Raw genomic sequence first — 22,548 nt, 5'->3', positions numbered from 1 at the left:
AACGAAGGAATTAAAATAGGAAAATAACACAGTTACCAAAAACTTCAAAAACTGGATTTCGGGCTAGTAAACGACGTCGGATGCCCGAAAAAGCCCACGACTCATGGCAGCGCAATGAGTTTTACTCGCGACGCCGTTGCCTTCGAATCGACGGTTCGTGGGCCCAATTCTGAGGTCGGAGCCCAGATCAGCGGTTTGCCCGATTTGCCGTTGCACGCGCGTCGGTCCAGCTCCTCTCCAATAACTTACGCCATCTGTCCTACATCACCCCGTGGAGCTCGTCTCCAATTAACCGGGCACCGCAAACGAACGAAAGCGAAAAAACAGCAGGACTCGACGCCCACTGCCGAAATTATTGGGGTTGTTCTTAACGTTGTCAGTTTTTTTGTTTTGGTTCAATTATCGTAAGGTAGGCTGTTAAGCTCATAATTTCATACATATACATGCCCAATTTACTTACTTCTTTTGCTTAGTTCCTATAATTCTAAGTTATTTCCCTCCCTTTGTGTGTTTTGTAGGCCAATAGAGCAAGAGAGCATAATTCATGCAATTCAAGCATGTTAAGGCCTAATTTGGATGAATGGAAGAAACTCATTTTGGCTACAGCCCCCTGCCAGTCCAGTTCCGTAGGTCATATTGCAAGCTTTGTTTCAGCAACCTACACAGCTCGGATGAGGCAGCATTCTTCATGAAAGTTGTTCCAATGGGTATGTACTATAACATATCCAAAATTCAGCCCCATTGGATAAATATGGAGTCTGTTACCTAGCAAACACAGAGCCATGCTCAGGATGGATTTTATCAGCGCGCAAAATGAGTTAGCAATTTGTTTTGGCCTTAACTTCCTCCTCCGACCTTGAATTGGCCCAAATGAAATATGGCTGGAAAGACGACATTCTGAACTTCAATTTCGAGTGCTTAAAGTCCTAATTTGATTAAGAGAAGCCCAAGTTGTAAGCCCTTGAAGTTGCTGGTTATGCTGACCTCAGCATGTGCTGGTTGGATGCTTGGTCATGGTGAGCTAGGTATGAGCTATCATTTCTGGTTGGAAGCTTGGTCATGGTGACATGAAGATGAGCTAGGGCTGCTGGTGGGATCTATTAGTGAAGTGCATCAACCAATTCAGATTTTATAATGCAAGTGTTGTATGCATTAGTGAAGTGCATCAACCAATTCATCTTTTATAATGCAAGTGTTGTATGCATTAGCCATATTGAATTCAGATTTGTCACTCCCCTCTCCCTATAAATACCACATCCATTCCACATTCAAGACACAACAAATCCTGAGATTCACAACCCCCACAATTCACTCCAACCATCCTCAAACACTCTCAAAATCCCAAACACTCCAACAATCACCAAAACAACTCCAGCAAACCTCTCTTCCATTTCCCTACGAATTTCATCTTCCTTAGCCATCACCACTCACTCAAACTCATCCCAAATCACCTCCATATCCTTCATACATCTTTCTAGAAGTGGGGAAGCTCTTGGAGAAGCATTAGAAGTGGAGAAGCACTTGGAGAAGCCTTGGACACCACAAGAACTTCAGAAAAAGGGTTTTTCTACTCTTATTGTATTCATTATGTTTTCTCATTTCTGTTCAAGTCTCTTTTCCATTATGAGTAGCTAAATCCATAACTAGGGCTTCGATGTAACCTAACATGAATATTCTGGGTTTATAAGTTTGGAGTTTCAAGTTTGATTCATGATTCATGTTCTTATTCATTATGCTTATAAGTTAACATGCTTGTTTGAATGATTGATCACCATTAGAACTTGTTTGTTAACTATCTTGGTTTGAATTAAGAGTATACACCATGCTTTAATTCGAATTGAACTATGAATAGGAAGAGTATGTATGGACATTCGACAACAGGGATTAGATACATACTTGGTTGTTTAAAATGTTCTTCTATGCTTAATGGGTTCCTAATGCTTAATTTTAGGTTAGACAACAAATGATCAAATTAGGGAATTAGGAACACAAGGTTAGGACCAAACACCATGGCCTAATCATACTTTAGCTAGAATCAATCTTTGAATCTGAATTAGACTTGTTACTTGAATCTTTATAACCCAGAATTGAATTGTTATGGTGATTCGAATGCCCTAGTCTCAAAATCTGTTTTCCAACTCTTAAAACCACTCTTTGTTACATTTGTTTACTTGTTTTTGTTTGCAATTTCATTTTGCTTCTTTTGTTCAACAATCACAACCACTCTTGTTTTAAATTCTGTTTTAGACATAACCTCCTACTTTCTTGAATTTGGTAATCTAAGTACATAACTAGTTTTAACTTCTCAGTCTTCGTGGGTACGACCTCGTACTTGTCTTGCTATACTACTAATTGCCCCGTACAATTGCGAGTTAACATAATATTAACAACAAATTTTGGCGCCGTTGCCGGGGACTGAACGAAAGTTCTTCCCTGGTTATGTGCCCAAGGTTACCCTATTCTTTTTAGTGTTTCTAATTAATCTAATTTTCTGTTTCAGGAAGTTTATGTCTAAAAATCCATTACTTGAACAAGTGAGGTCTTCGTTCCAACGTTCTAGATCTTTGAACGCAGGACCATCATTGCAACCCAGACGAGTGACCTCTGAAATTCAAAATCGTCTAGAAAGGGAGTTGTCAACTGCAAAAGAGCAAGCTCTTGCTACATTTACAAGTCTTGCTCTCCACACTGAACTTCCCGGTTCTTCACTTTCAAATTCGGAAGCAAGTTCAGACCAAGAAGAAGAAGAAATGATGGCTGCCATTGAGTTCATGGGAGAACTTGATATCCCAACAATTCCAGCATCTCCTTCAAGCATTTTGCTGCCCACTGTAGCTCGAAATTATGAGCTTAAATCTTCTCATCTTAATATGCTGCCTTCCTTTTATGGTTTACCTAATGAAGATCCATTGACTCATATAAAGGATATTTTTAATGTTGTGAGTTCTTTTCCCTTGACAGGTGTGACAGAAGATCAACTTCGAATGAGAGTGTTTCCATACACTTTAAAGGATAAGGCGAAGTATTGGTTGAATTCTTTGAAGCCTGGTTCACTCACTACATGGTCTGCCATTCAAAAGAAGTTCCTAGAAAAATACTTCTCCACGCAAAAGACCGACATGCTTAGGGACAAGATCTTGTTATTTGCACAGCAAGATGATGAATCGTTTTGTGAAGCATGGGAGAAATTCAATGGGTTGCTCAACCAATGTCCTCATCATGGGATTCCATTGAAGCTTCAAATGCGTATGTTTTATAAAGGACTAACCCCTTCTAGTCATAATATAGTCACCAATTTTGCAGGTGGTTCTTTTAAAACCAAAACTCCAGAAGAAACGTACGAACTCTTTGAGGAGATAGCAATGGAGACCCAACATACGGATACAAGAGGTAAACGTGTTATTAGTGGTTCTAATGATGCTTCTAGTGTGCAGATTTCAAAACTGGAACAAAAGCTAGATGCTCTTCTTGCATTAAACTCAAGAAGCCCTCCGAAGGAAGTGTGTAGCATTTGTGAATCTCATGACCATGCTACCACAGCTTGTCCACTTGGGGCTGGATATCCAGAATTTGTGCAAGAGCAAGCTAAGTTGGTAAATTCCTACAACCAAGGTCCAAGAAATGATCCATACTCTCAAAGTTATAATCCAGGTTGGAGGAATCATCCAAACTTTTCATGGAGAAATACCCAGAATCAAGCAAATCCCCCTTCATTCCAAAGGCCACAACAATCATCATCATCATTGGAAGATATAGTGAAGCAGATGGCAATCAACCAATCCAATTTTCAGCAAACTACACAAGCTGCCATCTCCAAATTGGAAGTCCAATTAGGCCAAATAGCTGCTGAAATAACTCAAAGAGTGCCTGGGAAATGGCCAAGCCAAACTGAGATCAATCCAAAGAACCCAGAAGCCAAGGCAATTCATGTGCTCAGATCAGGTAAGATCATTGATAATAAAGATGATTCTAATCTTTCAAATGATGTTGTGATTGTAGAAAATGAAGAGGAGGAGACCATGGCCACGGAAGGAGAACAACTCAAAACTTCTCAATCTGCTCCTAAGGCCAAATCAGATTCTCAGAAATCCGATCAATTCCAATTGCATAAAAGGGATGACAAATTTGTGCCACCACATCTTCAAGAAGATAGATACGTGCCACCCGCTCCATATGTTCCACAGATTCCATTTCCAGGCCGTCTTAAGAAAGCAAAGCAAGATAAGGCTTTTAAAGAGATTTATGATATTTTGAGTAAAGTTAATATCAATTTGCCTTTGCTTGATCTTATTGAACAGATTCCTGCATATGGAAAATTCATCAAGGACTTGAAAACTCACAAGCTCAATTTCGCTCCAAATGAAGGAGTAAAGCTCGACCAGAATGTAAGTGCTGTATTGCAAAGGAAGCTTCCACCAAAACTAGATGATCCTGGCAGCTTTGACATTCCCATTAACATTGGAGGCAAGAAGGTTGGAAGAGCCATGTTGGACTTGGGAGCAAGCATCAATGTTTTGCCATATTCAGTTTATCAAGAGCTTGGCTTAGAAGGGATGAAGAAGACTTCAATGCGACTTGAACTAGCTGATCATTCTATAAAATATCCAAAAGGTATTGTAGAAGATATTCTAGTTCAAGTTAATACACTAATTCTCCCTGCTGATTTTGTAGTGATGGACATGGAAGACAATCCAAATGGAGATCGTGTTGATCCCATTCTCCTAGGCAGGCCATTCATGGCCACTGCAGACACAATCATCAAAGTGAAAGATAGCACTCTCTCCATGACTGTTTTGGGTGAAACTGTTGAATTTAAAATGCTTAATGCTCTATCTCAACCTTCTATCTCTCTTGATTCTTGCTTTTCAATTGATGTTGTGGATCATGAGGTTTCTTCCAAAATTTTGCAGAGAAAGTCTAATGATGCTCTAGAAGCTGTCTTAACACAAGAAGAGGAAGATCTTTGTGAACCGGAGTTCCAAGAAGTGGTGGCTGCCTTAGAAGTGTTTCCGCCATACCCACCATCCTTTAGGCCACCAATCGAGCCTCTTGGACCATCATCCACGAAATTGGAGCCATCCATTGTCATCCCACCAAAGCTAGAACTTAAACCTCTTCCCAATAATCTTAAATATACATATTTGGGTGCTAACGAAACTCTCCCTGTTATAATTGCTGCAGGTCTCTCCTCACATGAAGAAGAGAGCTTAATTAAAGTTCTAAAAGAGCATAAAACAGCCATTGGGTGGACCATAGCAGACATCAAAGGAATTAGTCCAAGCATGTGCATGCACCGGATTTTAATGGAAGAAGACAGCAAACCATCTCGTGATGCCCAAAGGAGGCTAAATCCCAACATGAAAGAGGTGGTTAGAGCTGAAGTTTTAAAGCTACTCGATGTAGGAATCATCTACCCAATTTCAGATTCTAAGTGGGTGAGCCCTGTGCAAGTTGTTCCAAAGAAGTCCGGAATCACCGTTGTGAAGAATGAGAAGAATGAGCTAGTTCCTACACGAACTGTCACTGGTTGGAGAGTTTGCATTGATTACAGGAAGTTGAACACATCCACTAGAAAAGATCATTTCCCCTTACCTTTTATTGATCAAATGCTTGAACGTTTATCTGGCCATGCTTACTATTGTTTTCTTGATGGTTTTTCAGGTTATAATCAAATTCCCATTGCTCCGGAAGACCAAGAGAAAACCACATTCACATGCCCATTTGGTACGTTTGCTTATAGAAGGATGCCATTCGGTTTATGCAATGCCCCAGCAACTTTCCAAAGATGCATGATGTCAATCTTTTCAGATATGGTGGAACGATTCATTGAGGTATTTATGGATGATTTTTCAGTTTTTGGTTCCTCTTTTGATAATTGTCTTCACCACTTGTCTCTAGTGCTTAAAAGATGCCAGGAAACAAATCTGATTTTGAATTGGGAGAAGTGTCACTTCATGGTGAGACAAGGCATTGTACTAGGCCATGTGATTTCAAGCAAGGGAATCGAAGTGGATAAAGCCAAGATCGACCTCATCTCAAATCTTCCACCCCCTACCTCTGTTAAAGGAATTAGAAGCTTTCTAGGTCATGCTGGATTCTATAGAAGGTTCATCAAAAATTTCTCAAGCATTACAAGGCCATTGTGTAATCTCCTTGCTAAGGATGCTGTTTTTGAGTTTAATGAAGCTTGCATGGAAGCTTTTTCTACCTTGAAGAGGGAGCTAACTTCAGCCCCTATTATCATAGCTCCGGATTGGTCTTTACCATTTGAAATAATGTGTGATGCCTCTGACTTTGCTATTGGTGCAGTTTTAGGTCAAAAGAAGAACAAGCTGCCCCATGTGATTCATTATGCTAGCCGGACCTTGAATGATGCTCAAATCAACTACTCCACAACAGAGAAGGAGTTGCTTGCTATGGTTTTTGCTTTAGAAAAATTTCGTTCTTACCTTGTTGGTTCTAAAGTAATTGTTTATTCTGACCATGCAGCCCTTAGATACTTGCTCACTAAGAAGGATGCCAAACCACGCTTGATTAGATGGATTCTCTTGCTGCAAGAATTCGATTTGGAGATTCGAGATAAGAAGGGATGTGAGAATGTGGTAGCTGATCATTTGAGCAGAATTGTGGTTGAAGAAAAAGGAGGAGCTGTGCTACCCTTGAATGAGACTTTCCCTGATGAACAACTATATGCTGCCCAAGTCAAAGAGCCATGGTATGCTGATTTTGTTAATTATCTTGCTTGTGGTGTTCTTAGAAATGATCTAACTTCTCAGGATAAGAAGAAGTTCTTTTCCATGGTGAAACATTATGTATGGGATGAACCTTTCTTATTCAAGCATTGCCCGGATAAACTCATCAGAAGATGTGTTCCAGAAGAAGAGCAAGAAAGCATACTTAGGCATAGCCACGAATTGGCCTGTGGAGGTCACTTTGGAGCTAAGAAAACAGCACTTAAAATTCTGCAATCTGGTTTCTTTTGGCCCACTCTATTTAAAGATGCATTTAATTTTTGTGTTAAGTGTGATAGGTGCCAAAGGATGGGGAACATAAGTCGCAGGAATGAAATGCCATTGAATAACATACTTGTTGTGGAGCTCTTCGATGTGTGGGGTATTGATTTCATGGGACCATTCCCATCTTCCTTTGGTTATACTTACATACTTGTTGCTGTTGATTATGTGTCTAAATGGGTGGAAGCCATAGCCACCAAAACCAATGATTATAAGGTGGTGCTGAAGTTCTTGAAGGATAATATTTTCACAAGGTTTGGTACTCCAAGGGCTGTCATTAGTGATGGAGGCAGCCACTTCTGTAACAAGCCATTCGAAGCACTCATGAAGAAGTACAACATCACCCATCGAGTCTCTACACCATATCATCCGCAAACTTCTGGTCAAGTGGAAATAAGCAATAGAGAAATTAAGCACATCCTGGAGAAGGTGGTGAACAATACAAGGAAAGATTGGGCAGCCAAGCTCAATGATGCATTATGGGCTTATAGGACAGCATATAAGACTCCCATTGGAATGAGCCCTTATCGTCTTGTGTTTGGGAAAGCTTGTCACCTGCCAATGGAGCTTGAACACAATGCTTTTTGGGCCATCAAGAAGTTAAATTTTGATCTAGACAAGGCAGGCCATGCAAGAAAGTTTCAGCTGAATGAATTGGAAGAAATTAGACATGAGTCTTATGAGAATGCAAAGCTTTACAAAGAACGAACCAAGAGTTACCATGACAGAAACATTCAACGGAAAGAGTTCTCCAAAGGTATGTCAGTTCTTTTGTTTAACTCACGTTTGCGTCTCTTTCCAGGAAAATTGAAGTCTAGATGGCAAGGCCCATTCACCGTGGTCAATGTTTCTCCCTATGGAGCTGTGGAGATTCAAAACCCTAAAGATGGCTCGACTTTCAAAGTAAATGGACAACGTTTAAAGCCATTCTATGAGGGAGTTTCAGCTGGCATCCAAACTGGCCATGTGGTAGATCAACTTCCCTTCGTACCATCAACTTAGCTGATTGCACAATGTCTTGCCAAGACAGTAACTAAGGCGCTTCTTGGGAGGCAACCCATGTGTTCAAGAAGAAGGTGCTTGGTAGCAATCGACCTAATCGCATCAAGGGGGAGCATTTCAATCCTTTCTCTTTACTTGTTATTATTTTAAATTTCTGTTTTTTTTTTTTATAAAAATTTAAAAAGATTTTTCATATGAGCTAACTTATGGTAACTCTAGTGAGCACTTCCGTCAATACAGTGTCTAGGAGTTCTTTAGGCGACACCTTCGGTGTCTAAGAAGTTTGGGTTTTAAGCGGGACCATTGTGACCCCTCCAACCTTCCCGGATCCCCTGGCTGTGTTTTCTGAGGCCCTTAACTGGTCATCCATGAGTTGCTTATATATTCATTTTTTTTATTTTTTATTTTTCCTAAACCTTCTTCTAAACTTTTCCCTTTATCATTTGTTTGTTCTCAATCATCTTTTGTATGCTTTCACATTGAGGACAATGTTCAATTCAGGTCTGGGGGGAAGGTTTTCAATTTCAATTTTCTTATCCATTTGTGTTTTCAATTTTCGTTCTCTTGTCACAATTTTTTTTTTATTTTTTTTTATATTTTTTTTATATTTTTTATTTTTATTTTTTTTAAAGAATGTCATACAATCAATGCTATGGAGCTGCTATTTGAGGTTTTCATATCAGAATTTTGCACTTCACAAAGCTTTTGCTCTTAGAATTCTGGTGGCTAAAGTACCACGCTCAAATTCTTGAAGGAAAATAGTGGAGACTACCCTAGTGAGCTATATCGAGCCTAATTGCTTTCTTGAGAGGGTTTAAAGTGTTCCATTTCTCATCCATACTTATTTTCTTCAATTCACTCTAATTGATCTCATTATTCCATTTTGATTGAATACTAAGGATGATTCTCTTTTGCAGATATCATGTGCTTGCTCTCATTCATTCATGAACTCATTGAAGTGATGCTAGGCTATGTGTGCATAACCATTCTATGTGCTTTCTTTTCACCCTACCTATATGTGTGTTCCATCAACCCTCTTGAAGCCAAACACTTAAAGCCTTTTCTTCTATCACCCTCATCATTTCCCTACCTTTGTATCTCAATCTGAGATACTTGACCTATTGTAGCCATACCCTATAGCTTAGAAATATACCAAGGTGTGCCAAGATAAAGTTTGAAGCAAGGAAGTTGCAGCCATGTACCTAAATAAAGATGATGTGAATCTGTGCAATGAAGTTAATGAAGATGCAGATCAAATCAACGAAGATGAAAGTGTTTCGATTTGATCTAAGTGTGAAAAATAAAGTCTATGCCAGGAGATACCATGAAGTTTGCTGCCATGCCAATCTAAATCAATGATGCCTTGCAGATTAATGAAGCATGCAACCTTGGTATGTTCTTAAGTTATTTGTTTTTCCTTCCAATTCTTCCATTTCCCCTAAACCTTAGCCTTTCATTACAACATTGTGAAAGACCTAGCTGATCTTTGAGGATGTATTCATGGGTGCTGGTAAGTATGTGTGTATCTCTATTCTTAGTATTTAATTCCTTTCATGAGATCTAACCAAATTTGTGCTTCTATTTCATACACTCACTTATGCTTTCTTGAGAGAATTAAAACATAGGTTCTGAGTGATTGAGTGTTATCTGTGAGAATTAGAGTCGAAGCATGTTCTCTATTCAAGGTTTGAGTGTGCTTGCTTTGAAACTGTGTGCCTTTGAGCTATAGCTTCCACTTGTACACACTGATTGATGACCTATCTTGGCAACTCTATGGTGTTGGAGGTATGACTAAAACTTTCTTTCATTTTCATTAGTTGATTTCAAAGTTGTTTTTCTAACCATTTTGTTTTGTAGAGTTAGAAAAACGTTTGTGGGTATCGTATCTGTTAAACCCTCAGGAGACACAACTCCTCCTACTAGGGATGCCTAGAGGTTTAAAGGCTTGTTGCATACGCTCAATGCAATCGAGTTACCTACGAAAGTGGTCTAGTTAACTTCTTGTTTTGTTTTTATCTTTGTTTCTCTTTTGTTTTGCTCGAGGACTAGCAAAATCTAAGTTTGGGGGTGTGTTAAGCTCATAATTTCATACATATACATGCCCAATTTACTTACTTCTTTTGCTTAGTTCCTATAATTCTAAGTTATTTCCCTCCCTTTGTGTGTTTTGTAGGCCAATAGAGCAAGAGAGCATAATTCATGCAATTCAAGCATGTTAAGGCCTAATTTGGATGAATGGAAGAAGAGCTTAAAAGACAAACTCATTTTGGCTACAGCCCCCTGCCAGTCCAGTTCCGTAGGTCATATTGTAAGCTTTGTTTCAGCAACCTACACAGCTCGGATGAGGCAGCATTCTTCATGAAAGTTGTTCCAATGGGTATGTACTATAACATATCCAAACTTCAGCCCCATTGGATAAATATGGAGTCTGTTACCTAGCAAACACAGAGCCATGCTCAGGATGGATTTTATCAGCGCGCAAAATGAGTTAGCAATTTGTTTTGGCCTTAACTTCCTCCTCCGACCTTGAATTGGCCCAAATGATATATGTCTGGAAAGAAGACATTCTGAACTTCAATTTCGAGTGCTTAAAGTCCTAATTTGATTAAGAGAAGCCCAAGTTGTAAGCCCTTGAAGTTGCTGGTTATGCTGACCTCAGCATGTGCTGGTTGGATGCTTGGTCATGGTGAGCTAGGTATGAGCTATCATTTCTGGTTGGAAGCTTGGTCATGGTGACATGAAGATGAGCTAGGGCTGCTGGTGGGATCTATTAGTGAAGTGCATCAACCAATTCAGATTTTATAATGCAAGTGTTGTATGCATTAGTGAAGTGCATCAACCAATTCATCTTTTATAATGCAAGTGTTGTATGCATTAGCCATATTGAATTCAGATTTGTCACTCCCCTCTCCCTATAAATACCACATCCATTCCACATTCAAGACACAACAAATCCTGAGATTCACAACCCCCACAATTCACTCCAACCATCCTCAAACACTCTCAAAATCCCAAACACTCCAACAATCACCAAAACAACTCCAGCAAACCTCTCTTCCATTTCCCTACGAATTTCATCTTCCTTAGCCATCACCACTCACTCAAACTCATCCCAAATCACCTCCATATCCTTCATACATCTTTCTAGAAGTGGGGAAGCTCTTGGAGAAGCATTAGAAGTGGAGAAGCACTTGGAGAAGCCTTGGACACCACAAGAACTTCAGAAAAAGGGTTTTTCTACTCTTATTGTATTCATTATGTTTTCTCATTTCTGTTCAAGTCTCTTTTCCATTATGAGTAGCTAAATCCATAACTAGGGCTTCGATGTAACCTAACATGAATATTCTGGGTTTATAAGTTTGGAGTTTCAAGTTTGATTCATGATTCATGTTCTTATTCATTATGCTTATAAGTTAACATGCTTGTTTGAATGATTGATCACCATTAGAACTTGTTTGTTAACTATCTTGGTTTGAATTAAGAGTATACACCATGCTTTAATTCGAATTGAACTATGAATAGGAAGAGTATGTATGGACATTCGACAACAGGGATTAGATACATACTTGGTTGTTTAAAATGTTCTTCTATGCTTAATGGGTTCCTAATGCTTAATTTTAGGTTAGACAACAAATGATCAAATTAGGGAATTAGGAACACAAGGTTAGGACCAAACACCATGGCCTAATCATACTTTAGCTAGAATCAATCTTTGAATCTGAATTAGACTTGTTACTTGAATCTTTATAACCCAGAATTGAATTGTTATGGTGATTCGAATGCCCTAGTCTCAAAATCTGTTTTCCAACTCTTAAAACCACTCTTTGTTACATTTGTTTACTTGTTTTTGTTTGCAATTTCATTTTGCTTCTTTTGTTCAACAATCACAACCACTCTTGTTTTAAATTCTGTTTTAGACATAACCTCCTACTTTCTTGAATTTGGTAATCTAAGTACATAACTAGTTTTAACTTCTCAGTCTTCGTGGGTACGACCTCGTACTTGTCTTGCTATACTACTAATTGCCCCGTACAATTGCGAGTTAACATAATATTAACAACATAGGCCCCACAGCCGATCGGAACCGGCAGTTCGGCAGGCCCGCGCGCGACACATGGTAAGGGTGGCGACGACAAGGCCTGACAGGCCATGCCATTTCATGCGACGGCATCCCATTTCATGCGGGGGGCGTTGGATAGCCAAACCATGGTCATATGGCATGGCTCAAACGTGGCTTATATACTTTTAGGCGTTACAAGCTAACGGATGCGATCATACCAACTCACATGCACCGGATCCCATCAGAACTCCGAAGTTAAGCGAGTTTGGGCGAGAGTAGTACTAGGATGGGTGACCTCCTGGGAAGTCCTCGTGTTGCATCCCTTCTTTTTTTGCCTTGTTGACGTTTCAATTGTCGTGGGCGTTTGCTTTCCGTCATCTTATTCATCTGGATGTCTTTGTTTTATCACGACCCCGTGGCGCAGCGTGACAATCGGGGCACACTATGATTAAATACTCCTAGAAAGCCTAGGATTAACGAAGGAATTAAAATAGGAAAATAACACAGTTACCAAAAACTTCAAAAACTGGATTTCGGGCTAGTAAACGACGTCGGATGCCCGAAAAAGCCCACGACTCATGGCAACGCAATGAATTTTACTCGCGACGCCGTTGCCTTCGAATCGACGGTTCGTGGGCCCAATTCTGAGGTCGGAGCCCAGATCAGCGGTTTGCCCGATTTGCCGTTGCACGCGCGTCGGTCCAGCTCCTCTCCAATAACTTACGCCATCTGTCCTACATCACCCCGTGGAGCTCGTCTCCAATTAACCGGGCACTGCAAACGAACGAAAGCGAAAAAACAACAGGACTCGACGCCCACTGCCGAAATTATTGGGGTTGTTCTTAACGTTGTCAGTTTTTTTGTTTTTTTTTGTTTTGGTTCAATTATCGTAAGGTAGGCCCCACAGCCGATCGGAACCGGCAGTTCGGCAGGCCTGCGCGCGACACATGGTAGGGGTGGCGACGACAAGGCCTGACAGGCCATGCCATTTCATGCGGGGGGGCGTTGGATAGCCAACCCATGGTCATATGGCATGGCTCAAACGTGGCTTATATACTTTTAGGAGTTATAAGCTAACGGATGCGATCATACCAACTCACATGCACCGGATCCCATCAGAACTCCGAAGTTAAGCGAGTTTGGGCGAGAGTAGTACTAGTATGGGTGACCTCCTGGGAAGTCCTCGTGTTGCATCCCTTCTTTTTTTGCCTTGTTGACGTTTCAATTGTCGTGGGCGTTTGCTTTCCGTCATCTTATTCATCTGGATGTCTTTGTTTTATCACGACCCCGTGGCGCAGCGTGACAATCGGGGCACACTATGATTAAATACTCCTAGAAAGCCTAGGATTAACGAAGGAATTAAAATAGGAAAATAACACAGTTACCAAAAACTTCAAAAACTGGATTTCGGGCTAGTAAACGACGTCGGATGCCCGAAAAAGCCCACGACTCATGGCAACGCAATGAGTTTTACTCGCGACGCCGTTGCCTTCGAATCGACAGTTCGTGGGCCCAATTCTGAGGTCGGAGCCCAGATCAGCGGTTTGCCCGATTTGCCGTTGCACGCGCGTCGGTCCAGCTCCTCTCCAATAACTTACGCCATCTGTCCTACATCACCCCGTGGAGCTCGTCTCCAATTAACCGGGCACCGCAAACGAACGAAAGCGAAAAAACAACAGGACTCGACTCCCACTGCCGAAATTATTGGGGTTGTTCTTAACGTTGTCAGTTTTTTTATTTTTTTTTGTTTTGGTTCAATTATCGTAAGGTAGGCCCCACAGCCGATCGGAACCGGCAGTTCGGCAGGCCTGCGCGCGACACATGGTAGGGGTGGCGACGACAAGGCCTGACAGGCCATGCCATTTCATGTGGGGGGCGTTGGATAGCCAACCCATGGTCATATGGCATGGCTCAAACGTGGCTTATATACTTTTAGGCGTTATAAGCTAACGGATGCGATCATACCAACTCACATGCACCGGATCCCATCAGAACTCCGAAGTTAAGCGAGTTTGGGCGAGAGTAGTACTAGGATGGGTGACCTCCTGGGAAGTCCTCGTGTTGCATCCCTTCTTTTTTTGCCTTGTTGACGTTTCAATTGTCGTGGGCGTTTGCATTCCGTCATCTTATTCATCTGGATGTCTTTGTTTTATCACGACCCCGTGGTGCAGCGTGACAATCGGGGCACACTATGATTAAATACTCCTAGAAAGCCTAGGATTAACGAAGGAATTAAAATAGGAAAATAACACAGTTACCAAAAACCTCAAAAACTGGATTTCGGGCTAGTAAACGACGTCGGATGCCCGAAAAAGCCCACGACTCATGGCAACTGATCGGTTCATAATTGTATATCATTTTGTACCCTTCTAGCTTATGATTTGGTTATGTTTTTGAGTTAAACTTGTGCTTTTAATCCTTTTTGTGTTTATCTTTCAGTTCATTGAGCTTTAGGTAATAATGATGGCTTTGGATAGTAAATGATGCAATCCATGCATGTTAGGGCCTAATTTGGATGAATGGATGAAGAGCTTAAAGACAAACTCAATTTTGGCTACAGTCCCCTGCCAGCCCAGTTTCGTAGGTCATATTGCAAGCTTTGTTTCAGCAACCTACATAGCTCGGATGAGGCCACATTCTTCATGAAGGTTGTTCCAATGGGTGTGTAGTATAACATATCCAAAATTCAGCCCCATTGGATAAATATGGAGTCTGTTACCTAGCAAACACAGAGCCATGCTCAGGATGGATTTTATCAGCGCGCAAAATGAGTTAGCAATTTGTTTTGGCCTTAACTTCCTCCTCCGACCTTGGATTGGCCCAAATGATATATGGATGGAAAGAAGACATTCTTAACTTCAAGTTTGAGTGCTTAAAGTCTTAATTTGCTTAAGGGAAGCCCAATTCGTAAGCCCTTGAAGTTGCTGGTCATGCTGACCTCAGGATGAGCTATTATTTCTGGTTGGAAGCTTGGTCATGGTGACATGAAGATGAGCTAGGGCTGCTGGTGGGATTTATTAGTGAAGTGCATCAACCATTTCAGATTTTATAATGGAAGTGTTGTATGCATTAGTGAAGTGCATCAACCATTTCAGATTTTATAAAACAAAGTGTTGTATGCATTAGCCATACTTAATTCAGATTTTCAGCTTCCTTAGGCCTATATATAGTGAGGTTTCCCAAGCTTGTAAACACACCCCAAGGGGGGGGAGCTCTCAAACACTTCTCTAGAGCTCCCTTCCCTTCTCTCCCTCAAATTCTCTTAGTTTTGCTTTCTAGTTCTCAATTCTAGCTTTCTTTAATGTTTTCTTAGTTGTAATTTATTTTTCTTGTAATGTACATTCTTTCTTAAGTTGTTCAAGTTTAATTAGTTTCCAAGTTTCAATTATGGTTTTTGTTCTTATTCATTATGCTTATAAGTTAATATGCTAGTTTGAATGATTGATCACCATTTAGGCTTGCATGTTAGCTATCTTGGTTTGAATTAAGAGTATACACCATGCTTTAATTCGAATTGAACTACGAATAGGAAGAGTATGTATGGACATTCGACAACAGGGATTAGATACATACTTGGTTGTTTAAATTGTTCTTCTATGCTTAATGGGTTCCTAATGCTTAATTTTAGGTTAGACAACAAATGATCAAATTAGGGAATTAGGAACACAAGGTTATGACCACACACCATGGCTTAATCATACTTTAGCTAGAATCAATCCATTAATCTAATTGAACTTGGGAACTTATCTGCTTGAGTTAGTTATTTCTTCTTTCCTTGTTTTATTTATTTCCTTTATTTTTCATTTCTGTTTTGTGTAGGGAAAATGAATTGGATCATTCAATCACCAATCCTCGTGGGATCGACCTCGCACTTACATACGCTATACTACCGAACGGCTCGTGCACTTGCGAGTATCACAAGTTGAGGATGCAGCTTAATCCATTTTGGTGCAGCTGAAATCTACACAACAAGTTTTTGGCGCCGTTGCCGGGGATCGGTAACATTGTTTGATTCTATTTGGCTTTCCTACTTTATTATTATTATTATTATTTTCTTAACTGGACAATTTCAGGTTTTAAAGTTAATGACGTTAATGGACAAATTGTGTTTGTAGTCCAACAGAAAAGGACAATTGCCCAACAAGCAAGAGAACTGGGTTTAAGTCCCAGCTTACACAACCCATTGGTGCTTGTTGCTTTGAAGCATGGAATTGGACTTGTGTTGATTTTTCCTTTTCATTTTTAGTTTTTTTTTATATTTCGTAATCCTTTAATTCCGTTTCAAGTTTTTGTGTGTGTTTGTTTTAGCAATGTAAATAGCTCAATAAAAATGGAGAGAGATGGCAACTTCAAAGATAGGAAGTGTGGAGTAGTGGGAGAAGTCGCGACCTCCAAATGCATCACGCTCGACCTAATCGCTTCAAGGGGGAGCATTTCAATCCTTTCTCTTTACTTGTTATTATTTTAAATTTCTGTTTCTTTTTTATAAAAATTTAAAAAATAAAATAAATTTAAAATTTTAAAAAAGGATTTTTCATATGAGCCGACTTATGGTAACCCCAGTGAGCACTTCCGTTAATACAGTGTCTAGGAGTTCTTTAGGCGACACCTTCGGTGTCTAAGAAGTTTGGGTTTTAAGCGGGACCATTGTGACCCCTCCAACCTTCCCGGATCCCCTGGCTGTGTTTTCTGAGGCCCTTAACTGGTCATCCTTGAGTTGCTTGTATATTGTGTGTTTTTAAATTAAGTTTTTTTTATTTTCCTTGTTTTCTTTTCTGTTGAGTCTTTGTTTTTGTTTTGTTATGTTATTTTATTTATTTATTTACGTGGTATGGTTAGTTAGTTTATTTCTGAGTGTTAAAACACATTTTTATTTCAAACGCTGCATTTAAAAAAAAAAAAAAAAAAAAAAAACAACACTTCTTCTTCTTCTTCTTCTTCATCTTCATCTTCATCATCATCATGGCTTGCCTCTATTTTCTCGCACTTGTAGAATCTGTAGCAGCTCCACATGGTCCTCATTCTTTCTCTGCAGTGCTTCCACATGCTGATTGGCACAGTAAAGCCGCTTCTGCAAGTCTGCCACCATAGCCTTCAAGGAAGCCACTTCCTCGCTCAGCGCGGCACACTCACGTGTCCTCGCCAGTAATCGCATGCCCAAATTGGTAGCCGAGACCGCATGGAGCACAGATAAAGTGTGGGACTCCTCCACTGCCACCTTGTCCGACCGCTGTGTCACATGCAGATGATCTGCCGGTGTGAGTATACTGCCAATCATGCCACCCAGCAGCACTGCTCTGTTTGGCCTTGCCTCAACAAAGTTCGGTATTGCCTCAGTAAAGTTTGAGGCCGTGCCGTGATGATATGTGGAGTTTGGGAAGACAGGAGTTGGAGGAGCCCTTGTCTGGGCATTCGGTGGTGCAAGTGAGAGCTCAAGGTTGAGATCATCAAGGTGAGTGCATGAGGATGCCATTTTTTTTGTTTCTGGATTTTTTGATGTTTTTCCTTGAGTTGCAGGAAGAAATGCTGGGTATCATCCGCTTGCAGAGGTGTGGTTTAAATAGACATATGCTGATGAGAGAGAGCCAACACCATTTCGGATTTCCCGGGCATGCTCGACCTAATCGCTTCAAGGGGGAGCACCTTTACTTTACTTTTCTTTTTTTTTTCCTCCGTGTTTTCTGGTGTTTAATGTTTTTGCCCGTTACTTTCATTTTCTAGTGCTTTGTGTTTTTGCCTTTCCCTTTCGGCTATCATCTTTGTCTTATTTTAGTTAGGGAAATGTGTTTTCTTTTCCGTTTGTCGTCTTTGTTTTATTTTAGTTGGGAAGTGTGTTTTCTTTTTCTTTTTCTTTTTCTTTCTGCAACCTTACTCTTTTATTTCCGAAACAAAATAACGAAAATACAAAAACAACAAAATAAAATAAAAACAACAATAATGCAGTAGGAAATCATTTCTTCTCGGTGCTTGGTGTCTCGACCATTGGAGCTTTGAGTTTGGCCCTCTGGCTGTCCTCTTCCGGGGCTTCACGCACAGCTTCTTGGGGCTCACCACTTGAGCTCCCAAAGATCGCAATCTTAGCTTGAGCGTAACTACTCTCACGATCTGCTTGCTTGCGTTTACCCGGTCGGTCTAGGTCCTCCAGCTGTTTTCGCATGTCGCGAGAGTACAACTCTACCATTTTTGATAGGTTTTTATTCTCGTCCCGCAATACTTCTAGCTGGTGTCGATTCACCTCCACTATCCTTGACCTCTCCCTTTTCAAGCTTTTTATAGCAGTCTGACACTCCTCAACCATACTTCGCTCCGCCGCCAACTGACCTTTCAGCACCTCTACCTCATGGGACTTCGCAAGTAGGCGATGACCCAAACTTGCGACTGTTGTTGTACTCTGCACGCTCAGTGCCAGGGCATCGCTCACGACCCGGTTGTCATCCCTTGTCCCCAGAACACGTATATCTTTAGGAGTCACTAAATTTCTAGCCACTCCAATGGCAACATCGTTGTCCAGGAGTATTGAGTCAGTTACTGTCACAGGCCCCCGTGCGGAAGCAAAGTAGGGCATCCATACTGGTGCCGCTGCTTGGCCTCGTGTCTGAGTCGGTGGAGCTAGGTTGAGATCCAACGAAAATGGGTAGTTAGAGGCCATTTGATTTCTCACTCTCTTTTCTTCTTTCTTTCTTTTCTCTTTTGTGTGTTTTTGAGTTTGCGTTTTTTTTTCACCCTTTCTTATAGACTTAGTCTTTGACAAACCCTAGCCATTGCAGCATCTGAGCATTTTCTGAATCTCCAGCATTCCTTGAGTCCCACAACCTTCTCGCCTTCCAACCATACCCAACTCATTTATCACGACGTGTCTTTTCTGAACGAACGCGTTCAGTAAAGTCTTCGCGCCTTTCCATGAGCCCGTAATTTTTGCTTGTGGAGCCTGCGGCGCCTCTTTGCGTCGACACGTGTCTCGCCCTGTCTGTTGGTCCCTTACACTGAACCGAGACATCATGATCCATGTTAAAATCCCGCTCTTTGTGTTGCTAATCACGGTTCGATAGTTTGTTTTTACAAAACTAAATAATAATAAAAAGCCGGAATTGAAAACAAATTGTGGGTCGGGTTTCACTTTAGTTTGGGTTTCAAAGTGGGTTAAATTCACCATGGTTTGTGTTTCGAAATTGTGGGCTTTGGGCTTCAAAATTTTTTTGGGTTTCAGAATTGTGTGATTAGGGTTTACTGTTTCATTTTTTTTTGTTTGTTTGTTTGTGTTGTAATTTTTATTTTATAATTATTTTGTTTTTGTTTTCTTTTGTGATTTTGTGATATTTTTTTATTTGCTTTAATACCTTTCATTTGTTGTTATGACATTGTTTGTGGCTAATTTTTAAACATTGAGGACAATGCTCATTTCTAGGTTTGGGGGTATTGGAGTTTAGCAAGTAAACTTGGTTTTTCTTAAAATTTAAAAAAAAAAAAATTTTAAATTTCTTTCTTGTTTTGAATCTTGTTTAGTCACTTTCCGAACACATTTGATGAGATTGTGATAAATGTTTGCATGACTTAAATGAAAATTGAATTTTATTTATTATTTATTTTGTTTTCCTTGTAAATTTTTATTGTAAAAAAAAATTAATTAATTAATTAATTTGGCATCGTTCTAGCATGACATGTTCGAACCTTCTTTGCACTTGCCATTTGTTTCATAATTTTCCAATTAAAGGATTTGCATGATCTAAAGAATTGTATCAAGCATAAATTAGACTTATATAACCATATAATGTGAGCTTTTGAGCCTTGTGCTTCATTTCATGAATGTTATACACATACTCTTATTTTCTTGTCATCAAAGTTGTTGTTTGATCTCATTATTCATTGATTTGGTTGATCACTTAAAAGTCATTCATTCTTATGCAATTTGATTTCATGACATTTAAGAAGTGATATTAAGGCCCTCTTTGGATCGTTTGTGCCTTTCAAGCTAACCTTATGCATGCTTAAGCATGATTTTCCATTGTTAACCATTTTGAGCCTACATGTAAACCTTTTCTTTCATTTTACCAATTATATTTCCTCGCCTTAGCCCGAAAAACAAATATTTACCTTTCTAAGGAACTCATGAGCTCTAATTCGGATGTGTTTTTCATGCTAAGTTTGGGAAGGGATATTACATAGAAGAAAAAAAGAAAAAAAAAGAAAATCACACAATTGGTGAAAGAAAAGAAAAGAAAAAAGTTATGATTAAATGGTAGTTGAATGAAATTTTGTTTTTGGGTTTCATTGGTGTTTGGAAAGGAGTTTAAATCATTGTAAATGAAGGTATAAGGAGTTTTGATCGTGTAAAAGAAAAAATCTAATCGTGATGATTCGAAGTCTTGTAAACAATTGTTTTATGCTCTTATATTTTGAGTTTCTTGGACTTTGTTTTATCCATACCCTTCATTTCTTACTCACCTTACACCCTTGGCCCCATTACAACCTATGCTAAAGACCTAAATTGATCTTAAATGTCATGTGGTTGAATTGCATTTATTTTTCTACTTTTAAGTGTTTGGCATCCTTCTTGAGATCATATTAATGCAAGTTCTTCATCTTTCTATTGCGAGTTAAGTCCCTTATGGTTTAACTCTAATCTCATGTTTATAACTGAGAGTTGCATTGTAGCCCTCTTCCGAGTGATTCATTTGTGACAGGACAACTTCGGTGAGATTTGAAGTTGCATTTGTGCTTGGTATGATTTTTGAAATTGTGTGAAAACTAAGATTGGGGAATTTGTTGCATTTGGCTATCACACTAATACACTTTGAACATGTTATGTTTTGAACTTTGCCGCCTTGTAAATAATGTCTAAAATTGAGCTTTTAAACTTTTGAGTCATGTGCATGAGTCATTTCTCTTCATAAAATGTTCGGAAAGATTGTTTTGAGTTTTTATTTATTTATTTTTATTTTTATTTTTGTTTTGTTTTTGTAATTATTTTTGTTTTTGTGTTTCTTTTATTTTTGCTTAAGGACTAACAAATCTAATAAGTTTTCTAACCACTTTGTTTTGTAGAGTTAGTAAAACGTTTGTGGGTATCGTTTCTGTTAAACCCTGAGGAGACACAACTCCTCCTACTAGGGATGCCTAGAGGTTTAAAGGCTTGTTGCATTCGCTCAATGCAATCGAGTTACCTACGAAAGTGGTCTAGTTAACTTCTTGTTTTGTTTTTAACTTTGTTTTGTGTTGTTTTGCTCGAGGACTAGCAAAATCTAGGTTTGGGGGTATTTGATCGGTTCATAATTGTATATCATTTTGTACCCTTCTAGCTTATGATTTGGTTATGTTTTTGAGTTAAACTTGTGCTTTTAATCCTTTTTGTGTTTATCTTTCAGTTCATTGAGCTTTAGGTAATAATGATGGCTTTGGATAGTAAATGATGCAATCCATGCATGTTAGGGCCTAATTTGGATGAATGGATGAAGAGCTTAAAGACAAACTCAATTTTGGCTACAGTCCCCTGCCAGCCCAGTTTCGTAGGTCATATTGCAAGCTTTGTTTCAGCAACCTAAATAGCTCGGATGAGGCCACATTCTTCATGAAAGTTGTTCCCATGGGTGTGTAGTATAACATATCCAAAATTCAGCCCCATTGGATAAATATGGAGTCTGTTATCTAGCAAACACAGAGCCATGCTCAGGATGGATTTTATCAGCGCGCAAAATGAGTTAGCAATTTGTTTTGGCCTTAACTTCCTCCTCCGACCTTGGATTGGCCCAAATGATATATGGCTGGAAAGAAGACATTCTGAACTTCAAGTTTGAGTGCTTAAAGTCTTAATTTGCTTAAGGGAAGCCCAATTCGTAAGCCCTTGAAGTTGCTGGTCATGCTGACCTCAGGATGAGCTATTATTTCTGGTTGGAAGCTTGGTCATGGTGACATGAAGATGAGCTAGGGCTGCTGGTGGGATTTATTAGTGAAGTGCATCAACCATTTCAGATTTTATAATGGAAGTGTTGTATGCATTAGTGAAGTGCATCAACCATTTCAGATTTTATAAAACAAAGTGTTGTATGCATTAGCCATACTTAATTCAGATTTTCAACTTCCTTAGGCCTATGTATAGTGAGGTTTCCCAAGCTTGTAAACACACCCCAAGGGGGGGGAGCTCTCAAACACTTCTCTAGAGCTCCCTTCCCTTCTCTCCCTCAAATTCTCTTAGTTTTGCTTTCTAGTTCTCAATTCTAGCTTTCTTTAATGTTTTCTTAGTTGTAATTTATTTTTCTTGTAATGTACATTCTTTCTTAAGTATTCAAGTTTAATTAGTTTCCAACTTTCAATTATGGTTTTTGTTCTTATTCATTATGCTTATAAGTTAATATGCTAGTTTGAATGATTGATCACCATTTAGGCTTGCATGTTAGCTATCTTGGTTTGAATTAAGAGTATACACCATGCTTTAATTCGAATTGAACTATGAATAGGAAGAGTATGTATGGACATTCG

The 22,548-nt window shown here is 39.6% G+C and overlaps 4 non-coding genes across 4 annotated transcripts; 3 read left to right on the top strand and 1 right to left on the bottom strand.

The window, feature by feature from the left end:
- Nucleotides 1-3,119: 3,119 nt before the first annotated feature.
- LOC148291501 (small nucleolar RNA R71) lies at nt 3,120-3,226 on the bottom strand. Its single transcript, XR_015827185.1, has one exon. It is a non-coding gene; the product is annotated as a small nucleolar RNA R71 (small nucleolar RNA).
- Nucleotides 3,227-12,279: 9,053 nt separating this feature from the next.
- Nucleotides 12,280-12,398, top strand: LOC148291500 (5S ribosomal RNA). The gene has a single exon (XR_015827289.1). It is a non-coding gene; the product is annotated as a 5S ribosomal RNA (ribosomal RNA).
- A 755-nt stretch (nt 12,399-13,153) lies between these two features.
- LOC148291499 (5S ribosomal RNA) lies at nt 13,154-13,272 on the top strand. The gene has a single exon (XR_015826727.1). It is a non-coding gene; the product is annotated as a 5S ribosomal RNA (ribosomal RNA).
- Nucleotides 13,273-14,026: 754 nt separating this feature from the next.
- Nucleotides 14,027-14,145, top strand: LOC148291498 (5S ribosomal RNA). Its single transcript, XR_015827288.1, has one exon. It is a non-coding gene; the product is annotated as a 5S ribosomal RNA (ribosomal RNA).
- Nucleotides 14,146-22,548: the final 8,403 nt, after the last annotated feature.

Source organism: Prunus avium, chromosome 8 (genome assembly GCF_965620075.1).
Source record: "Prunus avium chromosome 8, drPruAviu1.hap1.1, whole genome shotgun sequence".
Lineage (NCBI taxonomy): Eukaryota > Viridiplantae > Streptophyta > Magnoliopsida > Rosales > Rosaceae > Prunus > Prunus avium.
This window is presented reverse-complemented; position numbering and strand designations above follow the sequence as displayed.